The sequence below is a fragment of the Engystomops pustulosus genome, unplaced genomic scaffold, assembly GCF_040894005.1.
Source record: "Engystomops pustulosus unplaced genomic scaffold, aEngPut4.maternal MAT_SCAFFOLD_529, whole genome shotgun sequence".
Taxonomy (NCBI): Eukaryota; Metazoa; Chordata; class Amphibia; order Anura; family Leptodactylidae; genus Engystomops; species Engystomops pustulosus.
Genome location: NW_027285408.1, coordinates 47,501 through 53,772, shown reverse-complemented (window position 1 = coordinate 53,772; position 6,272 = coordinate 47,501). Strand labels below are relative to the sequence as shown.

The 6,272-nt window shown below is 64.4% G+C and overlaps 1 non-coding gene across 1 annotated transcript in view; it reads left to right on the top strand.

The window, feature by feature from the left end:
* The first annotated feature begins 6,224 nt into the window (after nt 1-6,224).
* LOC140111645 (18S ribosomal RNA) overlaps nt 6,225-6,272 on the top strand; it is a 1,884-nt gene continuing 1,836 nt past the window's right edge. The window contains exon 1 of the ribosomal RNA XR_011852162.1: nt 6,225-6,272. This exon is cut by the window's right edge and continues 1,836 nt beyond it. This is a non-coding gene — a ribosomal RNA (18S ribosomal RNA).

Genomic DNA, 6,272 nt, shown 5'->3' with positions numbered 1-6,272 from the left:
CAGGCGGCAAGGGACGTCTGCCAGGAGACGGCGCTGCGGGCAGGCTTTAAAAGTGCATGGGGTTTTGGCCTCGGCGAAAGTCGAAAAAATTTTGCGGTCGGAGCTGTCTGCCCCGGCCGGGGAAGGCTCACCGCCGGCGGCTGCCAACCCCTGGCTTGCCCGCTGGATGCCCTTTCGGAGGCTGCTGAAAAAGAACTGTCAGGCGGGCACCTCTCGGAAGAACCGCAGACCAAAACGACCGGTAAAAATTTTGGGCGATCCGACCCTCAGTGCACCTTCGGCGGCAGAGAAAAGCAACAAAAACACCGGTCAAAGAAGGGAGGTTTTGGTCGACTCTGCCTGGTTTTTGCACAAAGTCAGATCCGTAATGCCAGCGGGACTGAGTCGCTTTTGCGTGCCGTGGTCCTGGAGGCCTGCTCGGACAGAGCGGTCCTTCGGGTCCCGCGGGAAGGGGCATTTCATGTTCCTCTGCGGGAGGTGGTCCATTTTCTGCGGGAAATGGCGAGCCCCATCGGCTACAAGAGTGTGTAGGTCCCGCTCAACAGTCTACGTCCTTAACCATCGGGGACTTTGTAGATTTTGGCAGAAATCGCCCCCCGCAGGTCCTAGCGGGAGGTCTCCGCGGCGGAGGCCGGAGAGGGCGCGAGGTGAGCGGCATGGTATGACTGGGTTCGTGCCGCTCACTGGTACCCGGAGCGTGGCGCCCTCCGGGTAAAAGGCTAGCCGGGGCGAGTAGGTGGGTTGACGGGCGCATAAGCCACGCCGTCCCCGCCGTACAAGGTGCCGGTGGCCTGGCGAACCACCGGCGTAAGGCCAGCCAGGGCGGACCGCGGGGCAGAGGGCGCATAAGCCACGCTCTCTCTCCATCCCACCAGAACAAGCGAAAAATTTTCAAAGTGTGGGAGAACCGGCGACCCGACCGGTGGCACTCTGCCTCTCGCTGCCGCCCTCCTGGAAGCGTCCTCGGTCACTCGGTGTCCGGCAGATTTCAGAGCTCCGGAATGGTGAAAAAGAACCGGAGAGGGGGCGACTCCGGCTTCTCTCTGCCGGGCGAGGACCACCGCAGGCGGCAAGGGACGTCTGACAGGAGACGGCGCTGCGGGCAGGCTTTAAAAGTGCATGGGGTTTTGGCCTCGGCGAAAGTCGAAAAAATTTTGCGGTCGGAGCCGTCTGCCCCGGCCGGGGAAGGCTCACCGCCGGCGGCTGCCAACCCCTGGCTTGCCCGCTGGATGGCCTTTCGGAGGCTGCTGAAAAAGAACTGTCAGGCGGGCACCTCTCGGAAGAACCGCAGACCAAAACGACCGGTAAAAATTTTGGGCGATCCGACCCTCAGTGCACCTTCGGCGGCAGAGAAAAGCATCAAAAATACCGGTCAAAGAAGCGAGGTTTTGGTCGACTCTGCCAGGTTTTTGCACAAAGTGTTGGCATCGTGCGGCGTCGCGCTTTGCCGTACCGTATCCCCAATGGAGCGGCGCCCGGCGGGGTAGGCTAGCCATGTGAGGTCGAGGGCGGGAGGACGGGACGTAAGCCAGGCCGTTCTCCACAAGAAATTCCGGACGCGGAGACCCCTTCTCCGCCCTACGGTCCCCAATGGGGTGGCGCCCGGCGGGTGAGGCTAGCCATGGGAGGACGGGACGTAAGCCAGGCCGTTCTCCACAAGAAATTCCGTACGCGGAGACCCCTTCTCCGCCCTACGGTCCCCAATGGGGTGGCGCCCGGCGGGTGAGGCTAGCCATGTGAGGTCGAGGGCGGGAGGACGGGACGTAAGCCAGGCCGTTCTCCACAAGTAAATTCCGGACGCGGAGACCCCTTCTCCGCCCTACGGTCCCCAATGGGGTGGCGCCCGGCGGGTGAGGCTAGCCATGTGAGGTCGAGGGCGGGAGGACGGGACGTAAGCCAGGCCGTTCTCCACAAGTAAATTCCGGACGCGGAGACCCCTTCTCCGCCCTACGGTCCCCAATGGGGTGGCTCCCGGCGGGTGAGGCTAGCCATGTGAGGTCGAGGGCGGGAGGACGGGACGCAAGCCAGGCCGTTCTCCACAAACTCCCAGCGGTAGAGTCTCGGCTCTCCGCTCTTTTGATCGATCTGACACAGCGCGATCCGGCGGGGCAGGGCACTTTGCTCGGTCAGGGGTATTGGCCCCGGCCGGTTTATGGTAAAGCGTTCCTTAGCCTCAGTCTTGGTCGCGCATCAATCCCCCGCTCCCCGTGAGCGGCTGTCGTCCTCTGCCTAAGGTTGTGTAGCGCGGTGCCAGTGTGGTCCTCGCACGGCCCCGCTCCTGCCACAGCGGTAGGACTCTCTGCTTCGGCTGAGGTTTGCTACGAAGCGTATGGAACGGGCGTACTCCACCGTACCGTGGGTGGGGGGCGGCGGCGTTGGCGGCGGCAGCGTCCAGCGCGGAGCTCCGGCTCCCGCGGCAGCGCCTCGCCTAGTGTCCCTCGGGCAAGTCCAATCGCCCCCCGCCCGGTCGGAGAGCGCAGACACACCTCTGTGTCCACGGTTTATTTCCGCAGCACGAAAAGGGACGGCTCCCGCCTGCTCCTCGCGGCGGCGACGAGGCTTAGACCCACCGTGGCGTATCCGCGGTAGGTATGCTCGTCGGTCGGAGGAGCGGTTGCGGTCGAGTGGTCCCCAGTGTACCCTGTTAGCGCTGCCCGCCTACGCCTGAAGAGCTGCGGACCGAGAAAAAGGTTCGCTCCGCTGCTGACGGCGAAGCGCGCGGCACGCCGCGGAAGAGGAGAGGGAGCGGTCGCCCCCGGGGCGGCTCCCCTCCGAGTCCGGCAGAAGCAGAGATTGTAGCGGAGGGGGGGGTTTCTAAATTCCCCGGGCGTGTTATCCCCAGCGGTAGCCTTTGAACTCTTCAACCGCAAGCACGATCGCACGTTCACAGCACCCGTCACTAGGAGCCGGGCCAGAGGCGGGCGGCAGACGAAACCGACATGAGCGCTTAAGGGTATTGCACCCCCGGCGCCCAGACCCTGGAAATTGAGTCTGCCCCCAAAGCCCACCCGCGTCCTCCTTGGCGCTCCCGGAGTACATGGTCGTAGATGGGCCATCGGTCGCTAATGCCAAACTGCGTCCCAGGGGTGCGTCCCCTCTGACCAACGGCAGACCCATCCCTCTCGCCAATCCGCGGATCCCCGCCAGGTCCCGAACAGGGCTCGTCCTTTAGCGTTTCAAATGCGCCCTCCCCGCCATACGAGGGGTTGAGGACCGTAGCCTTCCCTTACGAGAGGCACCAGGGGTGCGCCTGCTCGAGGGCCCGGCCGTGGGCGTAACGCTTGGGCCGCCCGGGGGAGTCGGTAGACCATGGGAGACCAACACTCGCACACGAACGTTGCCCGTGCTTTTGTGGAAGAGAGCTTCTTGCGAGGTTGTCGCTGCGGTGGCGCCCGGACAAACCCTATCCCTAAAACTTCTGGGGAATTGGCGTCTAAGCCTGCACCCTGCACGGTATCCCTGCACCCACGAAGGGGGCCGTGGAAGGCTTGGGGTCGCGCCGGCGAAACCGACCGGATGCCCGGGGTACTGAACCCCCGGGGTCCCACCCTGGAAATTGAGCCGTCCGACCCCGCCACGTCTTCCTAGTGCCCTCCTTGGCTCCCCCGCCTGTGGGCATCGTTAGGGGCTGCGGTCATCAGCGCCGGCTAAGCTTCGGCAACACGGCCGACCCACCCCTTCGGCGCCTGGGGGTGCCTGGTCCCAGTCCGGGCCGTTCCGTAGGGGCGGCTATCCCTTACATGAGGGACTCGGTGCGTCCGCTCGGGCTGCGGGGCTCCGGCTCCGACAGCCGGGGAGCTGGTTTTGACCGCGGGCCTCCACGGGAACCGGCAGGGACCGGACTAGGCGTCAAGCCGAAAATAACCCCGGCACCCTCTGCTTCCAAAGCGAGGGGACCTTTGGCCGAGCGGGGGCACCGGAAGCCGAACCGACCCCAACCCCTCTTCCTACCCCAGGGCTGGGCTGACCAATCCCCTGATCGGGTCTAAAATGGAAGAAGGGGATTCGAGGGAAGGGGCTGGCGGAAGGCAGTTGCCCGACGGAGTAGGCGAAGGCCAGGCCGTTTCCGAGTCCCGAGCAGAGGAGGGCGAACTCGGCTCTTCATCGACCGACGGCGAGGCGAGGGCGGTGGCTGCCGCGGGGAAGACTCCATTGCTCGTCAGCGCGCTAGGAGCGGGGCCGACTGGCTGCTCGGGGTATGGCATCCCCGGGGGCCCACCCTGGAAATCTTCGCTCCTCAGCCGCTGCAGGTTATAAGGTCCCGCCGCGCGTAAGCGCTCAACTCTCCGACCCACGGATGTCGAGCCCATGGTGAGCCGGCCGTTTCGTACGGGGAAAAGGGGTCCTCTGGCCCCACATCGATCGAGGGGGTTTAGATCCGCGGAGGCACGCACCGCGAGGCGAATCGCTGCTTTTCCCCAAGAGGTTAACCTTCAAACCACCGAGTAGGTTCGGGGCAGGGCCGACAGTCTGCACTGGGGTATTGCATCCCTGGTGGGGCGACCCTGGAAATCTCTGCCCCTTTCCACTCTTTCGGTTGGGCCTCTCGTCGGGGCGAGCGTAAGTCGGCAAGCAGACGTGGGAAGAGGCTTCTTACCGGTGACACTCCCTTCGTGAGAGAGGCAGGTACTCGCCCCGGACCCCGGTCCAAATCTGCGCGGGCCGGACGGCCTCGGCCCTAGCCGAAGGCCGCTCCCGCGAAGCCAGGGAGCCGAAAAAATAACCCCGACACCCTCCGCGACCTCGCGTGCTTCCAAAGCGAGGGGAAACTTTGGCCGAGCGGGGCACCCGAAGCCGAACCGACCCCAACCCCTCTTCTTACCCCAGGGCTGGGCTGACCAATCCCCTGATCGGGTCTAAAATGGAAGAAGGGGATTCGAGGGAAGGGGCTGGCGGAAGGCAGTTGCCCGACGGAGTAGGCGAAGGCCAGGCCGTTTCCAAATCCCGAGCCAGAGGAGGGCGAACGACGTTCTTCATCGACCGACGGCGAGGCTAGGGCGAGGGCGGTGGCTGCCGCGGGGAAGACTCCATTGCTTGCCAGCGTGCTAGGAGCGGGGCCGACAGGCTGCTCGGGGTATGGCATCCCCGGGGGCCCACCCTGGAAATCTTCGCTCCTCAGCCGCTGCAGGTTATAAGGTCCCGCCGCGCGTAAGCGCTCAACTCCCCGACCCACGGACGTCGAGCCCATGGTGAGCTGACAGTTTCGTACGGGGAAAAGGGGTCCTCTGGCCCCACATCGATCGAGGGGGTTTAGATCCGCGGAGGCACGCACCGCGAGGCGAATCGCTGCTTTTCCCCAAGAGGTTAACCTTCAAACCACCGAGTAGGTTCGGGGCAGGGCCGACTGTCTGCACTGGGGTATTGCATCCCTGGTGGGGCGACCCTGGAAATCTCTGCCCCTTTCCACTCTTTCGGTTGGGCCTCTCGTCGGGGCGAGCGTAAGTCGGCAAGCAGACGTGGGAAGAGGCTTCTTACCGGTGACACTCCCTTCGTGAGAGAGGCAGGTACTCGCCCCGCACCCCGGTCCAAATCTGCTCGGTCCGGCCGTCGTCGGCCCTAGCCGAAGGCCGCTCCCGCGAAGCCAGGCGATCCGAACCGAGGATCCGCGCGAGCCTTCTCCAAGCCCTCTGCCGGGCGCTGGTGTTGAAAGCGTAGCGGACCCTGTTCGCCGGAGCGATAGGAGCGGAGCACCGGTCCCGCAGGGTTGAAAGCTGGGTAGCAGCGCCGTAGCTTCCCTCCCAGCCTTCCCCCGGACCTGGCGCCCGATCCCCTCCGCTCCTCTGTGCGTTGGCGGGCGGCGCTGCATGGGTACGTCGCGACGGCTCCTATCGTCTCTCTCGCTTAACAGTGTGGAGAGGTGGTGGTGGAGCTGTCCGACACTCGAGGTGCTGAAGTTGAGCGTCCAATGCTTTCCTTCTATGCGCAGCCTACAGGAGCTGTCCGAGCTTCGGAGGTGCTGATGGAGGTGAGAGTCGAGCGCCACTTCTTGGCTGAACTGAGTGGGGAAAGCCAGCGACTGCGAGAGGGAGGGGAAGGGAAGGCTTTTTCGGGTCCTTGGAAGGGACCGAGAGCATCTTTCTTGCCCCCCTGCCCTAAGCTCCATCCAATGTTGTCTGCGAGGTCTTCTCCGGCGGCGGAGAAGCGCTGCGGTAGCAGCAGCAGCAACGAGCGTTCCCATTAGCTCACGGAGCCTGACTCCAAGAGTCTACCCCTCAGAGCTCGGCTACCTGGTTGATCCTGCCAGTAGTATATGCTTGTTTTAAAGATTAAGC